The sequence below is a fragment of the Pyxicephalus adspersus genome, chromosome 4 (genome assembly GCF_032062135.1).
Source record: "Pyxicephalus adspersus chromosome 4, UCB_Pads_2.0, whole genome shotgun sequence".
In the NCBI taxonomy this organism is placed as follows: domain Eukaryota; kingdom Metazoa; phylum Chordata; class Amphibia; order Anura; family Pyxicephalidae; genus Pyxicephalus; species Pyxicephalus adspersus.
In genome coordinates, this window is record NC_092861.1 from 87792195 (window position 1) to 87813641 (window position 21447).

The 21447-nt window shown below is 37.0% G+C and overlaps 1 protein-coding gene across 16 annotated transcripts in view; it reads right to left on the reverse strand.

Moving 5' to 3' along the window:
• Nucleotides 1–21447, reverse strand: part of EPB41L2 (erythrocyte membrane protein band 4.1 like 2) — an 84953-nt gene that overhangs the window by 62766 nt on the left and 740 nt on the right. For 14 of the 16 annotated variants that reach the window (XM_072408901.1, XM_072408907.1, XM_072408904.1 and 11 more), the window contains exon 2: nucleotides 330–386. The exons of 1 other annotated variant lie outside the window; for it this stretch is intronic. The gene's annotated coding sequence lies outside the window, so the exon portion shown is untranslated. Of the gene's footprint in view, nucleotides 1–329; nucleotides 387–15999; nucleotides 16250–21447 lie in introns of all 16 variants that reach the window. One more of the 16 variants, XM_072408893.1, reaches the window with a different exon arrangement.

Here is a 21447-nt window from a genome sequence, read left to right on the forward strand (position 1 = left end):
ACTTCTGAGTTTAGGTACACTTTAAGCGAGCAATAATGCCTGAATATATCAATAATTCTATATATTTTTGCTGGTTTCTCAGTTGTAGCTACAAATATTCCATCACTGTAATAACACAACATGATGACAAAAATATACAAATAAGAAATATGTGGGCTACAATTATTGTCTAACCCACACAAGCAACAAAATATAAATCATCTTTATATTGAATATTAGCTATGATAGATAATATTAGAAAGAAAGAAAAAAGATAGACTGGGGTAGAGTAACTGAGCTTTTTAAAATATACCTACCTATGGTGCTGAGAGATTAAAAATACTATTTACCTTATGAATCCAGGTTGTAGTGATAATGATGGGCTGTAATCACATGTGATGTATTACCTGGGGCAGAAAAAAAAAAAAAACATATTAGGAAGCAATGAAAGGCTAGTTATTTGTGGACCAAATTTGGAGACAACACACACAGATTTGTTGAAAATTTTCCAAATAATTTCTAACAACAAGATAGGAATATGTTCCGTAATGGTTTCAAATAACTTAAACAATTTTGTTTTTTAATCTACAAATGACTTTTCGGGAGTACCTGCCCTGTATACTTATAGTATAACGTAGGCTTCAAATGGCTTGAATTTGTAGGTTTGGTCATGTGACCACCAATCCCTTAACACCTCTGCCCACATAAGAAGTGGTTTGGCTCTAATGACACCTGTGTTATAGACACAGCAACATAAAAAAAAATTACTACTAATGATTCTGTTTCTATAGAAATACTTTGTTGAAGGAAATTATGGACTCTTCCTGAAAATCATCCACCTGTTCATCCTAATGTAACTTCTTAAAATAAATGCAGACAATTTTTCAACAAGCTACACGCTCAGTTTGACCTAAATCTCCCATTGTAGCCATTTGCAGTAATGATCTTTAAAAAAAAACAAAAAAAACAAAAACAAAAACACTAAATATTTTACAGAATACAATTTGTATATTTCATGCTACCATTCATAATTAGAAATGTACTAAGGGTTGGGTTTGTTAGCACATATGCTCCTCAAGATTATGTACTTCCAATAATTATGTTTCTGTGCAGGTCCCCAATTTAAAAGTTAGAGATGTATCTCCTATTTATTGCTGGGGGATATAACAAAACTAAAACTACATTGAAATATCCAAATTTCTGTCTAAATGTAAAGGATTCCTTCACACAAGCGAACAGAAAACCATTAGCTGATTTTTACATCCTTCGGAAAAGGGTCTTCTAATTAATGAGAGTCAATCAGGACTTTTGCTTGTCAGCGGACAATTCCTTGTTTTGTGTTATCATTAATGCACCCAAGCGTAAGCAGTCCATGAACAGTTCAATCACAGGGCTAAGCCAAGAGAATCACTGCATTCAGTATCTGTAACAAGCTGAGGGCTAGCAGATATGTTCATAATAAGTTTTCAATAAAGCAGTTTGCAAAAGTATATAGCAAGCAATCAGAATATATTTCAAAGACTACAACAAACTCAAAACGAATAGGCTTATAATGATAGCCACTGCACTGAATACTTTTGGTCCTCCTTTACAGAAAAGTGAAGACCAAATTGAAAATATAGCAAATTTACCCTTATGTTTGACAATATATATGACAGACTGGTTTTATGCTGGTTTAAGGAACTGTGTAACGCAGAACTGAATAATAAACCCTAAGGTGCTACCCTGCAGCACCTAAAAAGTACAAAACACACACTAATTATATTTATTAATGTTAGTAACAGAGCAGAATGCACAAGGGTCACTTTTGGAATGTCCAGGCTACCAGTTTTCTTGGGTATTAGAAGTACCAATGTGCAGAGAAAGTAAAAAGGGAATCTGTATTGTCTTCAGTGCAAATACATTTTATTCAAGTGACAAATACACTGGAACAGAACAATGGTTTTGAGTGTGTTCCTGCTTCCTATCAAGTTAACAGATGTACAGGTAGGATCCAGAAACTAAGTAACCAAAATAAATTATCTGATAATAAATGAAAGCTATCCCCACAAAAACAAAAACATACGATAAGGTAAATCAGACTGACTATAAACCATTAGCTAATTCCCCCATTCATTGCTAATGGGTTGCTGCAGGTAAGGGGCTACTTGAAGCATCTAACCTGAGGAAATGGCTAATTATTAAATGCTAGCTCAAAAAACAGTAACATCTAAAAAAAAATTATATATAAATATTATACATACACACAGTTATATATACAGAAATGAATACAGAGCATGGTCACTAAAAACTGTTGTTCTGTTCCAGTGTATCTAGCCGATTTGATTTTGTGCGGGGTAACTGGTCTTGTATCCAGCCCCAAGCCTGTAGGGTGTATATTTCACAGTTCTCTTCTCTGTACAGGCAATGTTCAGTCCAGTCATATTGTCAACACCACTGTTACGAGGTAATAACAGAGTTTGCAAAACAACTTGGCACAAAGTAAATTTATATCCTTTAGAAGAATAAATTCTAACGAAAGTTTTGTGCCAGGAGTGGAGCTTTATCAACTTATAATGTGTTCTTAATGTGGTGCACTAAGTTTAACATAACACGTGTTTTTCTCATTTTTAATTTTCATCTCTAAATCATACCTGTAGCTGAAAGTGCATACGTGTATTGTATTTTACAACTAAAAGCTCTTAAAAAATGAAGCAAGCTGGATTTCTAAAAAAAAAGCACTAAATTGTAATAATGCACTGATATGAAGGGCTTCACAGACTATATTAAAAACCAGTTCATCTGGTTCTCTGGTTTAGGGAGCTTTGAACTTGTGTTTTAGAGTTATAACGCAATGCTGTAAATGGTCCTTTTAGGAAGACCCTTTCCTGCTCCAATAAGAGCAGCAGAAAAGGACAAGCCAAACCTCAAGTTACTCAGAAATGGATCAGACTTACATCTGAGAGATTTTCAGTATTTTACAAGCAAAGCTGTATGAAGTTACAGACATGCAGATAACATTGTCTATGTTTTAAAAATGAATGTTTAACTACATTTCCACAATGCTTAAATCGTTTGTTAGAAAAAAGAAAAATATTATTTCCTTCATGTTTCTCTGACACTGGTTTGGAAACCTACCACCCCTTACAGATGGAGACAATTGTTGGAACTTGTACCTTTTGCACAACAAGAGAGCTGGACTGAAAGGTCAAAAAACAAAAGAGTTCTCTTCTTCATTCTTGGCTACAATATGTGTGTGGAATGTCAACAATGAGCTGCACCAATGTGAACAATGCTGGATGGTCAGGAGTCAGGAAGAGGTCCACTTTCTCTGTATGACATATGAGTTCGTAGCATACAGCAAAGTATAGCCTATGTATGGGTGAGAGATAACGGAAGAAGTTTTAACCACTTCAGAATCACAGCAATCTTTACTGCACAGTGAAAGTGAAAAGTACAGACACACAATTTCTGTTGACCATCTAGGGATGTTATAGGATGATCTATTATAACCACTAGCTTCACTATGGGTGTTCCTTCAGTACAGACCACACTCACTACAGGTAAAGAATAAGATCATTTCTATAGCTTAAACTCTATTTAAAGTACAGCTAGATGCTGGTATATTACAGTGAAAAATCCTCAGGTCCAGTTACTATGGGATGTACAAGCCTCAAGGTAAACAAAAACTTTTACATTCGCTAACTAAACCAAAATTCCCACTAGATTAACCCTCCCAGACTATGCACTGCACACTGATGGGGGGGAGGGGGTCCAAACAATTGAGACATGCCCCAAAGCCACATTTTCACGCAAGTGTAGTACTAACGGGAACATTTTATTTGAGGGTGTCAACTTCTCTCAGGATTCACCAACAGAGCAGCAGCGTTGCCACACTAGTAGTCCCAACAGGCATTTGTAGGACCTTGCAAAGTGACAAAAAGAGGCAGATAGGCTTACAAATAAATGCTGCATCCCTTTTTTTTCATGGAAGATCATTGTACTACAAATGCTTCCCAAATCTAATATATTTCCTCAGTTGCTAAACCTTTAAACATGATCTATGAGTGTTTCCATGTTTATATAAAATAGTAAAATCAGTCTGTGAAAAACAGAACAATTTAAAAGGTCGTATTGTAGAGCAGTGGTCCACAGACCAAGAAAATTTTGTTGGTCCCCAGAAAAATTTAGACATTTGCAATTTTTTTTTTCTTAATAAAACAAAAATAATATATTCTTATATTCTGATTGACAATTTTTGCCTTTATATATTGCATTAGATTGGAATGAAATAAACCCATAATGAGAAAAAGCAAACAAATATTTTGCATTTCTTTAGTAATACCAAAGATAATGCGACTAATGATAACAGTAATACTTCACCTAACCATGAGCTGATCAATGAATCAGAGCCTCCACAGTCCTTGTCAGGCACCATTAGGAATATCATTATTTTACAAATGTATATATCTTTTTTTTTAAATTCATATTATTGGTCAGCGGAATATAATGATGAATTTAGTGGTCCGAAAGGTTGGCGACCGCTGTTGTACATGCTGCATGAATACATGCAGAGAGAAAAGGGGGCCTTGGCAGTGAAGTCGCAAATAATACTGCAATTAAAATGTGCACAGATGAATGATCATGAATAGGAAGGAAACTAGGGAAAATCCATGTTAACTATTACATTTTTTTACTAGCAAAATACAGTTTCCCACATTAATATATAGCAGAATGCCAAGAAACCACTGACATATGTTAAGATTTCATGATAACACAGAAAGTGAAGTAAAATCTGGGAAGCCTGAAAATCACACTTTAGATCTAATCACTTTCAGGAAAGTTACAATTACCAAAACACCACCAAAAGCTAGAATGAGACAGAACAATTTTAAAAAAAGCGGATATTATAGTGAAGGGTATATTATAAATGAAGGGTACCCATATATTGTTTAAAAGATAGGTAAATCTAAATCTGATACCACATTAACATAGGATTTTCAAATCTACTACATGTTATCCTGGCTTGGCTCATAAAGAATCAGATCTGGCATCGGGATGAGAGTAACCATCCTCATGCTACAAAACAAACCAGGACACCTTTAGGATTTAGCAGTAACTTTTTAAAAGTATTTTATTTTAAAAGCAAGTTTCTGCATGAAAAAAAAATTGGAATGGGGGTAATCCAAATAATAAAGTACAACATTTCACACAAGCCATGAGCCTTTAAGAAGAGGTGCACACTCCAGTCACAGCCATAAAGAATATTAGTAGTTTTAATACTTAAAGCTGAAACCCCACTTAGTTTTCTTTCTACAAGCTCCTCTCGTGTACTGAAATTGCTTACCTTGACTGTACTACACACAATCAATGTCAGATATACACCACTTCAGTTCTAGGCTGGAGAATATTGGGCATAATTTAGTCCTTTTCTCCCCAGCCTTACTGTCCCTGGCCATCCCTTTTATTTGTGGATATAATCAACCCATTATACTATTGGATCTAAAATAAGGACTGTAATGATAGCATTTTAAACATTTCATTAGAATGTTGATTAGGGAGGGACCAGGGGAGAGAAAATATGAGCAAAATAAATACAAGTACATGAATTCATAAGCGGCAATGGGAGGACATGATTGCGGTGATTTGGGGATGCCAACAGTGCCCACTAACTTGACTTTCGGTTCATATTTGTTTCCTTTCACAAACACTCTGCAAAGGCATACATGAAGAGAATCTAAAAAAAAAAAAAAGGTAGAAGTTCTAATTCTTTCTGGTGACCCTCACTTATGCAGTACAAGCATGTCTCCCGTACTGAGATTGCTTACTGTACACAGAGAGTGCATTAGAAGCTGTAGAAAGTCAGACAGAGCCTGGCTGATGTACATATAGCACCATCTAGCCTTTTCCCCCTAACCTTTTCCAGTTTTTTTTAATCATAGAGGCTCAGAATCACATGTGGGTATTACTCCAGTGTCCTGGTTTTTAGGAAGCAATGTACAATCTCCTAATAGCTTCTCCCCTAGCCATGATCTGCCAGCATTACAGATAAGTGAGGTAATGGGACTTAACATATTTAATAAAAATGGTAATGTTTTATTTAATGAATTAATCAGCACATTTAAGTGTGGAAAAAGAAGATCCAAGGAAAGCAAAATATTAGATTAAACTATAGCTGTAATTGCAGCCGATGTGAACAATCATATGAAGCACATTTACATTAACAGCACAGATTTGTTGTGAATATAGCTTTGTATTGGAGAAAGAACATTCTCCTGTAAACACACCAGCTATTTTTAATCACTTATCAATCAATACAGCAAAGAATCACATTTAGAAGCACCGTACATCAGTTTACAATGTAGAGTTCAAAGTCTGGTACATTATAAAATATTAACACAGATCTAGAGGCTGAAATACATTCACTAATTTCAACGAACTGTAAAATGTGTCAATATAGACTTTGGACAGGTGTTATCAACAGATTTGAATTTTATTTGGTCAGGAAATTTGAATTTAATCAGTGGGAGTTTTATTTTAGGACCAACTAAGATAGCAGACACATTAGTTTATCAGTTCCCATATGATGATCCATATATATCAAGCTAAACTAATAAGGCTGCCTTTTATTAAAAAGGGCATACTTCCACTGTCACAAAAAATACTAATGAAGTCAGTATTCGTACACTACATCCCCTCCAACCACTGGCCCTCCCTGTCATAACAGCATTAAGAAAGATTCATAACATATTACATTAAGATGTCTCGATACCATTCATTTTGAACGACAACCAAAAGCAACACAGCTCAGGCACACTGAGGGACATATTTTGTTGTGCACTACACACTGTAATAAGCAGTAAAAAAATCCACTAGTGACAAAACAGTTTTGCTTTAAAGGTACATATAAGGAAATATTGTGAAAAAAATCTTCAGTCTGCTTTTCACCGTCACCCTCTTTATTGAATATGTATACAAGGTATTACAGACCTTTAATGAGTTGGTGATGTTCTCCAGGTGTGGATTATGCCACCTTCAACAATTCAGCATTTTCCAGGCTTGCAAGTCACCTATGAACCAAGACATTTTTTTTGCAGATTGCATTTGGACAATGTTTGTCATGAAATGGTATTTTTGAGCATTCCTTTGAAAAGGAACTGCAATCGAACATAATGCCTTCCTCAAGGCAAAAGTCAAATTTCATTATATTCTATTTGTGCTACTGCCGATAAAGCAGCCAGAAGGTGCTTATCAAATGCACTTGATAAATTGATCATGAGCAAGCCTATCCACCTCTATAAAAGCAGAAGTTTTGTCTGTTTACTGGTCTGGAGCATTCAGGTGTGTGTTAGCATATCGCCAAGGAGGAAAGAAAACAGCAATGGTCTTACAGAAGCAATTATTGTTTCCCATTAATCTTTAAAGTGAGAATGATTATTACAAAGTGCAGATAATTCATGACAACTCTGATTCTTTCCAAGAATGGATGTCTTAGAAAATTCACTCCAAAAGGGCAGACCATGAAATACTCAGAAAACCTGCAAAATTCCAAGAGCTACATCTCAGACTTTACAGGTCTTCATTAGCATGTGAAAGTTCATGACCATACATTTAGAGAAAAAATAAAAAAGTGTGGCTTGGATCTTAAGAAAAATGGCCACATACAAAGAAATGTGGGCCAAAATGTCTTCACAATGATGTGAGAGATTGATAAAGTCATAAAGAAAACAATTATTTTAAGCTAATAAAACTGTTAAAGTCAGTTCTACAACCTACTGAATCATGTGAGTTTTTCAAACATGATTTTTCCATTTGGACATCATTTTTGCTAAATCATAACATGATGTTATGATGGGACACCTGAAAGTGCCTTCAAATATACATTAATTAAATGACAGTGTACTTTCTTTCTCACATGACTCCACATGTACTCTCTGTATGTAAATGGTTTCACTTGCCAAAAGATTTTAAGTTTGATAAGCCAGTCATGTGACCTGGAGAGCTTTGTCAGACAGAAATGCCAGACCCTAGAAGTCTAAAAACACTGATTATATCCCTACAACGCAGTACAACTTTTGGCAAAGCTGTGACTGGACTATAAAGAAGCAGCTCACTGCTAGGGGTCATTCTTTTCCCAAGAAAATGCTTTGTGACCAAATGTAGGGCTATTGACATTGTATTGTTTACATGTCCTGTTACACTTCTGTTGTGAATTTTAAGGATGATTTGCTCCATAGCGCCAGCAGCTATAGAGGTCAACTGGGGCTTTTCCACAACTCATTAACTGTTTGTTGGGGATATCCTGCTGGATAGTACCTGCAGCAATATTGGTCAGTTGGGGCTTTAAAGCTCATTCACTGCTTGCCAAGATTACATGAATGCCTGATTGCCCATAGCATTTACTCCAAAGAAGTTTTCAAACGTAAAACCAGGTACAGTATACATAAACACATCTTGAAAAGAAAAAAGTTTCCATGCATATCCTGCACGAATCCACTTTCTCATCCAACCCTCCAAGTTATCTGCACAATCATGTTAATGCAGCTTTACCAGAGCAGGGCTGCTTCTGCCCTTCTTTTGTAGCATTCAATGGCAGATACACTAGATCAAAGATCCACCATCATCCAATCTTTTCAATTTTTTTTTAAACACAACACTTTATTTCCCTTTATAGTGTGTAAATAAATATGTACATCTATTAGAGATGATAGAGAGATAAGATACCCTCCCACACTTCTGCCTGGTCAGGCTCCAGTACCCTAACAATTCCAGCTTTCTATAAACCCAGCTAGCATAAAACATTTCCCGTAGCCTTAAAACATGAAATATCTTTGCCTGGGTGGTACATAAACCCTAGCCAGCACTTTCACCACAAGGTTTTGGGACATTAATGTATATATATTGCATAGTCTCTTTCTACTTTGCAGTATTATGGGGGTGCTATACAGTTCTTTTTCACACCCTGTTTAAAACAGAACTAAAGATAAGGCCATTAAAAAGTTGAAATGTTTTATGCACATCAAACATACTTAGAAAAAAACTGTGATGTGCTATGAAATGAATACTAACACCAAGTAAAGCCCATGTAAAATAAGCCAAAGCTACAGAAAATCTGGGAACTAACTTGCAATCTTTACCCATGATATCATTTATCCTTCCTGTTATTTTCACTGCTCCCCATCAGAAACAAGAGAAAGGTCACACAATGTATTTTGTTGCATATACAGACGAACCATTTATATGATGTCATTATTTACATAATTATGTCAGTGCAGATCACCCACATTAGTCTTCCCATCTCCTTTATGTGCATGGCACCAGCCAAGGTTGTACAAATCTAATTTCTTACTTGCAATGGTATACCCATGTCTATTAACTATTCATTTTTACTTTATGGTTTCCAGCATTTTTCCTTTCCTTCAGAGATGACACATGATATGGACAAGACAGCTTAAGAAGTGTCCAGGAACTAAGAATTTGTAATCAGTCACGATGGCTATTTACTGAACAAAACCTGAAAGCTGTGAAACAGACATGAGAGTTCAATGTTCTATTCCATTGTACCAAAATGATGCTAACCTCATGAAGTACAGGAAAAAGATTAACAAGCAAGATCTGAAAATACCTCAAAGGTTAGCTTACCCCCAAACAAACAGATTAATCCTCCATAAGAGTACCAATTGTGGACAAATACATAAAGTCCACAACATGAGTAAATGCAATGATCAAACACTTTAAAAGTAAAAACCTGACTGAAAGTTATTACCATTTTATTGAGAACCTGACCTCCTATCCCACATTACCACCACAGAAAGGCAATACTTATAATTATTTCACCCGAGTCTAAAATTCTTTAACTTCCAATACGCAGCAAAAGAGCCAAGCATTTGGCATTGTTTGCTCTGCACACTTATCCTGGGCCAACAGTTTATACTCTACAAAAACCACTGACTTTTGCAATGCTCTACAGAATAACCTTTACCAAAACGAGAAGTCTTTCTGCATTGTTTTCAACAATTGTTTTCCAGATAACATATGAAGAACACCACATAGGAGGCTATTTCTGACCATCATGAAAATTAGGAATTTCTGATCTGCAAATTTGTTTTAGGAAATGCGTCTAAATACAAGTAATTTGATGAACATGAAAAACAGGCAACTATCCTTTTCATATAGAACCTAAAAAAGACAGTCTGTATATTTTTCTATAAACATTTTCCATTTAATGCTTCTAAACATTAAGCTCAAGGGTCCTTACCCCAGTAATGACCCCAACCACTAAATATATATCCTACACGTCAACGTATCTGTAGTCAAGGCTTTATTTTATTTTTATTTTTTGTTATAGATAGGATGGGGAAGGATCAGAAAAGCTTTTTTCTACTGTTGTGTTGGGAGATTGTTGGGTAGAAATCTTCTCAATTCCTGTTCTGGTGACAATGTTATCAGACAGGAAAAAATCTCCAGGATACAGGAACAGATCGATAAAAAGCTGACTGCACAGGAAGTATCAGGAATTCTATCAGACTGTCCCAGGCAGTAATAAATAGCTGAGAAATTTTCCACTATTCAATAAAAATGTTTTAGCTAGAGATACACTTTTATGTGCATTATAAAGATAAGACCTGGATTCCTTTTTATTTTGGACATGTCTGAAGTTCCACATATTTATATGTAAAATATTATTGCATGACCGACACAACCATGCCTTGTGAATACCGTTTATGTTCGCACTGTCATATTGTCTATGTGCATGTCAAACAAATAATGCTTGGGAGTTACTTAGTTGAACTGAACACCAAACACAACAGTTAACAGACATGCTACCTATAAAACGTATCTGTTTACTTTCCCCTCTAAAACAAAGAAGGCCCAGTTCCATTTTGGCCCTTTGCCTACTCATATGCAGAATGAGGAATTTTTTTTAGTAAACTGGTAAATTGGGGATTGTGTGTATGTGTGTGTGTGTGTATATATATATATATATAACAGTACTTCTTTGTAGTAAAGAAAAACACTACACCTAAAGTAAAATGTGGTGTAATCCTGTTTCTCAGCACTCCTGCCAAGTGATATTGTAAATCAGCATGCAACAGGATTAAACAATCTGTTTTTTCACACTGCTTCACTCAGCTTCTTGGATCACACTTTAAGCTTAAATACCCAAACACAAAGGAAAAGGTAGAAGGTTTGCTCTTTGGATTAATGTAGGCCATTACAGTTAAAAACCAAAAAAAAAATCTTTAGCAATATTTGATGAGCAGGACATGCCTACTCCTCTCCACTACTTTTTTGCTTTTCATTTGAACAACATGAAGTGTCTGCATGCACTGTAGAAACTTTGCATTAAAAACAATTCAGCAATCTTCAGCTGCAACGTGGCTTTGTTTCAAAATCTCGGCATAATTTCAGCATGCCAACTTGGTATTGAAGCAAAGCATACTGAAGCATCCAGACTGCATTTCTTGCAACAGCATTTTTTACTGCACTGCAATATATTTTGACACAGACTGCGTTTATGGAGGGTTGGGGTACAGTTTGTTTCTGCAAGATATGGCCATGACCCCAGTTTAATGTGTTGTGATCCCTATGTCTACCTAGCTGTTTATTATTTTATTTTTTTTGGATGTTTACAATTACAACATGCAACTGGAAAACATTATTTAAACTTTAAAAATCTTGGGAAAAATCTTGAATAGGGTCTCAAAAGTTTTTTATGCAAAAACCTTGCAGAACTGAAAGATAAACTCCATTTGTGGAAAGACATTAACTTCCCCCTGGCTTTGCTAAGGCGGTACCAGCTGTGTAAACCATGGCCTTCTTGGTCAATATGGTGCTAATAAAAAACTAATCTAGCTTTTTTGGGCATGACTTTCTGTTATTTGTAGAGACAGGAAGGCGTATTTTTTTGAAAAGTTCCAACAGAATGCCAAGGTATCCAATAACATCCCAAAAAAACAAAAGTTATTACCTGGTAAGTCCTTTCCCCTGAATCCTTCAGGATGGTTCACCTAAACTCACCTGACAAATGTCTAAATGCACATCCCACCATAAGGATGCTCGTTCCAATTTGGCCAAATAATTCTTTTAAGCCCATCAGTAATTTTTTGAGCCAGTTAAGTGTGATACCGCAAGGTACTAAAGGTTAGCGTCAGCCCAAGATCAAAGTTATCAATCAAGTAAGTACCGTTTTTTTTTTTTTTTCAAATACCACGGTGGTGGCTTCGTCTGACAGAATTTTTACAAATTCTGAAACATTTTGTACTGAAATGGTAAGCCCCTCAAATCTGGACAAAGGCATCACCCTGCTGTCCAACAGTCCCCCTCGGAACAGTCTGCCAGATAATGAAGTCTTATGTGCAGGAAAAGGGTAATTTCATTTTCTAGGGTTGACATGTTTTACTGAAATCTCAGGACCATATTTTGTAGTGGTATGAAGTGGAATTAAACGCACTGAGTCACAGAAATTTGGTAACCATGAGACACACCAGATTTGCTGACATTATAGGGTACTGCTTCCTCCCTAACTTTTTACTAGTAAGCCAATCCTAGATAAAAAAGTTAATCGGGATTTTCTAGATCTAGACAACCTTTCCTGTCCTATAAGGGTTGCTCCTATCTAACCCATTTTAACAAGCCCTTAAAGTCATCTTTTCAAACTTGTTTACCCATCTTCATCTGTCCTTTAACCATTCAAACAGTAGTCAATCTACCGCTGTGCTACTGTATACCACTCCCAACAACTCTTATATTGTAAGCTCTACTGGCCACTGTCCTCCTCTCCTCCAGTGTTTTTGTTGGTACTTATGAGGTATGCATATATGTCGTCTGCAGGCCCTAATTTATTTTACAGTGCCATCTAATATTTTGGCTTTTTAATAATAAAGGTAATAGTAGTTTCTGTATCCAAACTTTACCTTGCCCTATTCTACCCAAGGATCAATAAAAGTTTTTCTATACATACACTTTAAAGCAGAACTCGCCTGTCCACTTATCTTTGAAGGGCGCCACCATCATCTTCTTTTCCAGTAAACAACCTTTGGTCATTTTGAATAACCGGGAACCACACATTCACTCCCGGCACGCACAGAGGAAGCTGGGATTGCCGGGTATACTTGCAACCAAAGCTCATACTGCACATGCACAGCTCAGCTTTCTGCCAGAAACCCCGAGGGATGAGGAAGGTACAAGGTAGACTATTGCAGAAGGGACAATGCCTGTCCCTTTCAGCAATAATGACCTGCCTGAACATTGACTCCTAAAAATGGAACTAGTTCTGATTTAATATACATATACATTGTATGCAACAGTTATCAGGGCAAATTTCCAGTCCTAAAGCACAACAGAAAAAAGAATATTAAATAAGGGTCAGTTTACATTGCCAATCCACAGAAATTCATAAGATCAACACATCAGGACTGTTCTTTCAGATATTCTGTGTATTGTATAAAATGTAGACAAAGCAAAATATAATGAAAAATAACCTAACAGGTACAAATGACAAACTTGACAGCCCACTGTTCAAACATTTGTTGTTTGTAATTATGCATGAGAACAGATTTTGACAAACACCACCTACAAATATCAATGTTGGCTTTGGGAGGGTCAGAAAAGACAAAAGAATTAACCTGTTTATGGTTTGACAATGTAGGATATCTTATACTGAATATTGATTCAAGAAAGAAGTTCCCTGGGAAATAGTTACAGAATGGTCATATAAAAGTGGTTTAATAAACCGTTTATAGCTCCCAGAAAGGTATATAAACAAAGAAGGAAGTACTTTTCCTTATGAGCGACATGAAACATAAACATGCTTACAGGAGTATGGGTAAGGAAGGATGTGATTGCTTCCCAGCTCTTCCACTATACAATAGACTGAAAGATGAGCAGAAAGCAGCACTCAGGAAATACCAAATCTTAGCAGAAGAGAAAAGATGATATTCAAACTAGCATCCTTTATTGTTAGAACAAAAAATAAAAAACATTTAAAATCTTAGTCACTCTAACATAAAAATAAAAGAAAAATAATAAAGTACATTCCACTCATTACACCCAGTTTCACCAGATTTTCTCCTATATATCCTCAGTGCAGGCCAAGAGAAAAGAGGAGAAAAGAGGAGAAACTCTTAGTTGCTCCCCCCCCCCCCCCCCCCCCTATACATCAGACCACAGGAAAAAGCATTTCCCTGTTTTTCCACATCCCAAACTCCAGTCAGCAGAACAAATATAAATACACTTTAAAAATGTTGCTTGAATTTTGAAGACGTATCATTAGAATTAAAAAAGAAAAGTGATGCTTAGTAGTGATGCAGAGATTGTACTTAGACAGCAGATGGCAGGACATTTAACATTACTCCCACCCACAAAAGCTCAAACTGGCTGATGTTTACAGTCCGGATGCAGCAAAGCTCAGGGGAGCAGCACAGAGGGCTATGGAAGATGATGATGGATGAGCAGTAAAGTAGAGATGAGGGGGAGGGGAAAGGAAGTGACAATTCTCTCACAGCTGGCTGCACTATAAGGCAGTCAGATCAGATGCTAATAACCCTTCACATGAACACAACAGTCCAATCAATTCCAGCCCTCTTACAGTATCTGACACAAAACATTACTATACACACCACCCAAACACAGTTTAATCCAAAAGTAAAGCATCTACAAGCTGAAAGCTTTACAGCAATAAAATATTTACCTTTTCATTATAAAACTATAGGATGCTTACCAAATCCTTCTAATGGGCCAAGATGATTAAAGTAGCAAGTAGCCACAAATTAAAGCAGCTAAACCGAAAGTGTGATACAATAAATATGTTAAGGCTTAAGCTACGTACACATTAATAATTATCATTGGAAATGAACGACTATCGACCGATTGTCCGATAATCGTTAACAAAAAAAGAGCACAACGACGCCAACGAACGAGGATTGTCGCTGGAAAGAAACGACCGTCCCGGTGGATCAGATTGAGCGACGATCGTTTACTATTTATTGTGTGTACGGTCGTTCAGTGATCGTGGATGTTTCTGCGGTACACTTTCTCCTTTACATGTCATTTCCTACATCGTTCAAACGATCGTATCTAGCGTGTGTACACTATTGGTGGATTATATTTGAACAATCGTATTGTTACATTTACAGAATTGTGCACAATATGATCGTTCAAAATAATCGGGATCGTTAGTCGTTCGTTATCTAACAATAATTATTGCAAGCGTGTACCTAGCTTTAGTCTACACGGACATTTTTCCCAGCGTTTAACCTGAGGCTTTAAAACCCAATGTTTAAAAATTCCCATGCATTCCAATGGGCTAATCTACACCAGGACGTTTCCTTAAGGCACAGTTTTGGGCGTTATAGATAACACTCCTTGCAACATTTTAAAAGTAAACGTGTCCACTGATATCAATGAGGGCATGTTCCCACATTTATTAGTACTCGACATAGACGTTTTCCAGTGGTTTAAAGGCAAGTTTTAAACGCTAGTAAAAGTTCATAAAAACGTGGTAGGAACGTTTATATGCATTTTTAAAACCGTTCATGTAGACCCAGCCTAAAAGTCCAAACAGAAACAAGTGTGTTTAGTCCTTTGAATGATTTGCGTGAAATATCTGGCACTCTTATCTACCCATTTATTCTTGCAGAACAACCTGGAATGGACTCTGAGCCTATGGCTGCCCCTTGCAAGCTTTTGTTGGTGTCCAGTTGCCCCCAATGACATGCTTCTTTTTTCCCCACATTCCAATCACTTTATGGAGGTCAACAGCCCTGTCAAAGGTGCATTTTGGTTTCACTGAAGCAAAGGAGAAAGAAGTGAACAGAAAGCAAGAAAATGTAAACCTGATGTGGTACTATATATAACCCAATGTTACATTTATTGCAAATGTATTATATTCATTGTAATGTACTTAACAAGTAAAAAAACATATGCACATAATGTATGTTACAGCACATTTCTCTTAAGTTGAACACTAGGCAGCTATTCAGGAGAAAATGTATTACAGCTCTGCAATCATTATTCATTAAATCAAAGAACTCTAGGTACCTGAATATGACCTAATAATCCTATACATCAGGACTGCACCAGTGTTCTCCTTCAACTTTTTTTTTACCCAGGTGGAGGGAAGCTGTAGACAGGCTGTCAAAAAGGCTGTCAGTTGTTTGTGCAATAGTTATCCAGTAACCCCTTATGGATGCTTTATGCCAACCCCCCTTAAATTTTGGCTAGGGTACCAAAGTGCCCTTGAATGTTGCACTCGAAAAGATGTGTGGGAATTGCTGCTGCCTCTTACCACCTAAGAAACAAAAGAAAAAAAAAGCTGAACTATTTGTTCCAAAGCTAACATTTTGTAAAGTAAGTTTTGCTAGTTAAGTTTAAGCAGTTAAACAGCTAATGTGAACTAAGCCTTATTTAGTAAATCAATTTTTTGGTACACCAGGGCTCACATTTGGGCAGCAAATGGTAACAGATCTGTAATGCAGCTCTCTGACCCCCTCTTGCCATGATGATAGCTCCATGTAAAAGCCAGCAGCTTGTCAGCTCTGTTCCCAGAATTTTAGAAGTAAAAAAGACAGTAAGTGCAAATCCTCTCTGCCAGCACTCACCAACATCGTTCTACACAAAACCACCATAAAACAGTTGTCTGAGCCAGGTGGTGAAAAGTGCAGGGTGGTGTGCCCAGCTAAAGGGGGCTGGGGAAAACACGAGAATGTTAGAAGAAGCAGTACAAGGAACAAGCTAATAAGAGAAGACAGAGTGACAGACAAGTTTATCACAGTGCTTTTGCCTTTTTGTAGTCCACTCACAGAAATGGGTGGTGGGGGTAGGGAGATTTAACCCAGGCTATATATATATATATATATATATATATATATATATATATATATATATATACACACACACACATATTATATATATATATATATATATATATACACACACACACACACATATATTATACATATATACGTAAATATATATACACACACACAAACTATAAGAGAGTAGAGCAAACAAGTTCGAACACTCAAACATTTGCACCAAGTTGTTTGAATCAACAGCCCAACCCACCTACTGGCAAACAGTGTCACAGCTCAGCTCCTGGGTGCTTATCTACTCAACAAAGAAAGAGGTGACTATTTTATAGCCACAACAAGGAGCATGAGCAAGCTGGAATGGCTTTTTTGCTGTCTTTAAAGCAAGCCATGAAGTAACCTAAGTAATTTTAATTCAATGTATAAGTAATGTTGAAACAATTGAACTGAGCATAGGTTACCTTCATGTAAAACTGTACACCAAGAATGCGAAGTGAAACAGTTTATCCGGCTAAATGGTAATGTGTCCGGCCATGACAACCCTCTGACTTCACACATTATCTCCCAACTTCTCAGCATATTAGTGTCATATAACAAATCCCTATAGTCCACTAAGGGGGTCTTGTTTCTGGACAAGGCAATTTGAGTTCTTAGACCACAGACAAGGCAACAACTTAATTTCAGGTGACCTTTAACACCAGATACTCCACGCTGAACAGCCAGAAAATGTATATTTAAATAAGCGAGCTGAAATTATTAGCTCACACATATGCTGTATAATTATAATGCAAGCCTCAATATTCAGATTCTTGCACAAGCCCCATCTTGACTTTCTTAAGATTTGAGTAAAAGCAACTCAATATGAAAAGTTACAAATCAGCATAATAAGTACGGGTTTACTAGCATTCATTTCACCTCCCTAAGATTTATTTTCCCAATCCAAACCGCTAAAAGGACCTAAAATGAAAAAAAGGTGTCCCAGCTATCAGGACGGTGCAGCTGCCAAACAGCAAAACGCTAATCATATGCACTGATTAGTGACTAGTATTTACTATTCACTTCACATTCCTATTATGAATGTCATTATTATAATATTAGTGTTTTTTTATTGTGTGTGTGTGTGTCTGTATGCACACAGGATGAAAACTGCAAATATAAATGGAGATTATTGTATAATACATTACAGTGTTTTCCTCAGCCCCTTTTAGCTGGGTACACGCACTTTTCAATAACCACCCAAAACCAGCTGGGTGGTTACTGAAAAATATCACCTATAGTATAACTGAAAACCTGGTTACAATACAGAGACTGTCACCACTGCAATAAAACAATCTGACTTGTTAAGGATCAGTAAAAATCAAATTGAAAATATAAAAAAGTAGGCTACAGTCATATTTGTCCCACAATTTAGGTAGACTGCAATTTGAAAAATATTTTAGTTTCAATTATTAAATAAATCTTCCAAATAAACCTTTAACAGCATGAGAAAGGAAGGAGCAATAACCCCACTCAAAGCTTGGGGCAGATTCCAAGACGTCACATTAATCGTGAAAGACAGGACAGAGCTGCAGGACTTGGCTTAGTAACAATTTACCCTTTGCAGACCATTTTTAAATTCAAACTTTTTTTAATTCAAATTACAACCAAACCTTTTAGAATATTGGTATATATTGGTATAGTTACAGCAATTTGTACATTGTTCAGAACATTTTTCTGCTTATATTTCAATTCTAAACTGTAAATGTTTTCCAAACAAGAGGAGTTTATCTGGAGTTGTCCTGTTGGATCCTGAGGGCAGAGCCGACCCATAGGAGTAGGACATGATGAGCCACCATCAATGTTATTTTACTGGCATAACACAGTATTAAAATAAATGCTTCCTTGTAAATCCCTTCTCATCTCTGCACTCGTGGGGATGTGATGACTGACAACCAATATTGTGTAGACTGTCCATGAAAAAGTAGCTAAAAATCTGTCTGTAAGCAACAGTCAGGATTTTACATTAAATACACAAAACCCCACAGTCAACTTTCCAAGATCTAGAATATTTCAAGATGACCCTCACTCTTGAGTTCTACTAGAAACAATTTGTCCTACATTCTAAAAATAGAAGCTTGCTGCTAGGCTCTAGAAAATGGACTTACTGATGTTTTCCTGCAAAGCATGGAGTCTGAACTGGAAAACAAGCATTTATAAGCTCATTAAGGTATACACTGAAAAACCAAATAAAGGAATCTGATGTGGTCAGCAAGCCAGGGAAGATATGTTCAAAGGATTTTGATTCTTCTAGTTCCCAAATACACAAACATTTAGAACATGGGGCTTGTATGTGGAAGATTTTGCTGTGAACAGACAACATGCAGTCAAAGGAGCTCTCCATGCAGGTAAAACAAGCCATCCTTAAGCTGCAAAAGCAGAAAAAACCCACCTGAGAAATTGCCACAATATTAGGAGTGGCAAAATCTACAGTTTGGTACATCATGAGAAAGAAACAAAGCACTGGTGAACTCGGCAACGCCAAAAGACCTGGAGGTCCACGGAAGACAACAGTGGTGGATGATCGCAGAATCATTTCCATGGTGAAGAGAAACCCCTTCACGACAGCCAACCAAGTGAACAACACTCTCCAGGAGGTAGTCATATTGATATCCAAGTCTACCATAAAGATAAGACTGCATGAAAGTAAATACAGAGGGTGCACTGCAAGGTGCAAGTCACTCATAAGCCTCAAGAATAGAAATGCTAGATTGGACTTTGCTCAAAAACATCTAAAAAGCCAGCACAGTTCTGGAAAAACATTCTTTGGACAGATGAAACCAAGATCAACCTTTACCAGAATGATGGCAAGAAAAAAGTATGGAGAAGGCGTGGAAAATCTCATGATCCAAAGCATACCACATCATCTGTAAAACATGGCGGAGGCGGTGTGATGGCTTGGGCGTGCATGGCTGCCAGTGGCACTGGGACACTAGTGTTTATCCATGATGTGACACAGGACAGAAGCAGCCGAATTAATTCTGAGGTGTTCAGAGACATACTGTCTGCTCAAATCCAGCTAAATACAGTCACATTGATTAGGAGGTGTTTCATAATACAGATGGACAATGACCCAAAACACACAGCCAAAGCAACCCAGGAGTTTATTAAAGCAAAGAAGTGGAATATTCTGAATGGCCAAGTCAGTCACCTGATCTGAACCCAATTGAGCATGCATTTCACTTATTGAAGACTAAACTTCGGACAGAAAGGCCCACAAACAAACAACTGAAAGCCGCTGCAGTAAAGGCCTGGCAGAGCATTAAAAAGGAGTTAACACAGCATCTGGTGATGTCCATGAGTTCAAGACTACAGGCTGTCATTGCCAGAAAAGGGTTTTAAAAGTATTAGAAATGAGCATTCTTATTTTCAGCTTTTTAATTTGTCCAATTACTTTTGAGCCCCTGAAATGAAGTAATTGTGTAAAAAAAAAAAAGGGTATAGTTCCTCACATTTTTATGCAATCTTTTTGATCTTTTTGTTCAACCCAGTGAATTAAAGCTGAAAGTCTGCAGTTCAACTGCATCTGAGTTGTTTCATTCAAAATAATTGTGGTAATGTACAGAACCAAAATTAATAAAAAGTTGTCTCAGTCCAAATATTTATGGACCTAACTGTAACAAAAACAAAGCTGTCTAAAATGTTTTGATTCCTTCAGAACTATTCCCACATACACACGAGCACTGAAGACAGATATCTGAGATTTCTGTAAACACAAAAGTGTGTAAACACAATCGAAATTGAGTGATACTGCAAAGTGATGAAAAAAGCTTTGTTGTGCTCTACGATTTCTTAGGATTCGCAAATCTAGGTTTGGGCTGGCTAGCTGCTGGTAAATCCAATTCAGCTCCGTTGCTTGCCTCGTACAAATCTAATCGAGCCTCTGCATGTCATGCAACCTGCCTGCTCACTGAATGACAAGACCTGAAGCTGTGGCCAGAATGCCAGGATATATTAAGAATAAAATAGAGATTTGTTCTCAATAGATGACAGGAGAAAGATGAGAATTCTTGGAGGAGACAACACCATATACTGGGCATTATAAATATGTCCCATCACACTGACCATCCAAATAACCCATCCAAGGTTTCACACTTTCATTCAGCTGTGTAGAGGTGTGTGTATGCACAGGTCAGTAGTAGCCCCACACGCCTTACATTTTCATACCCGATGCCAAGAAAACCAGGCAATACCCTTCTGGTTATTAGGAGTCACTTTACATCCATAGGTAGCCCGCTATTCAGCACATAGCTCTGCTTATTTCTGATTGTTATAAAGTGGCGCTCATCGCTTCTTTGTGCTCAAAGAAAAGTTGTCAGCAGCCACTTTTGGGGTGAACCATGCGTATTTCAGGACCAAATAATGCCTGACTCCTCTCTAGGCCCGCAACAAATGCTACAACAGGCAACCAGGCTAATGGAGGGCATAAATAACGAGAATCATCCTAGCCAAATGTAATACAAAATAATCCAATAAACATCAGCACCAGATTGAGCAGGGCAGACATGCTAGAGTGCAAGAAATGGGGGGAGATGGCAAATATAGAGGGGGCATGAGTGTGTGTATAAGGGTATTTAATAAAGAGAGCAGGCAAAAGGGGCAGGGGAGCACGCACATACGAGAGAGACCAAAAGGGCATGAA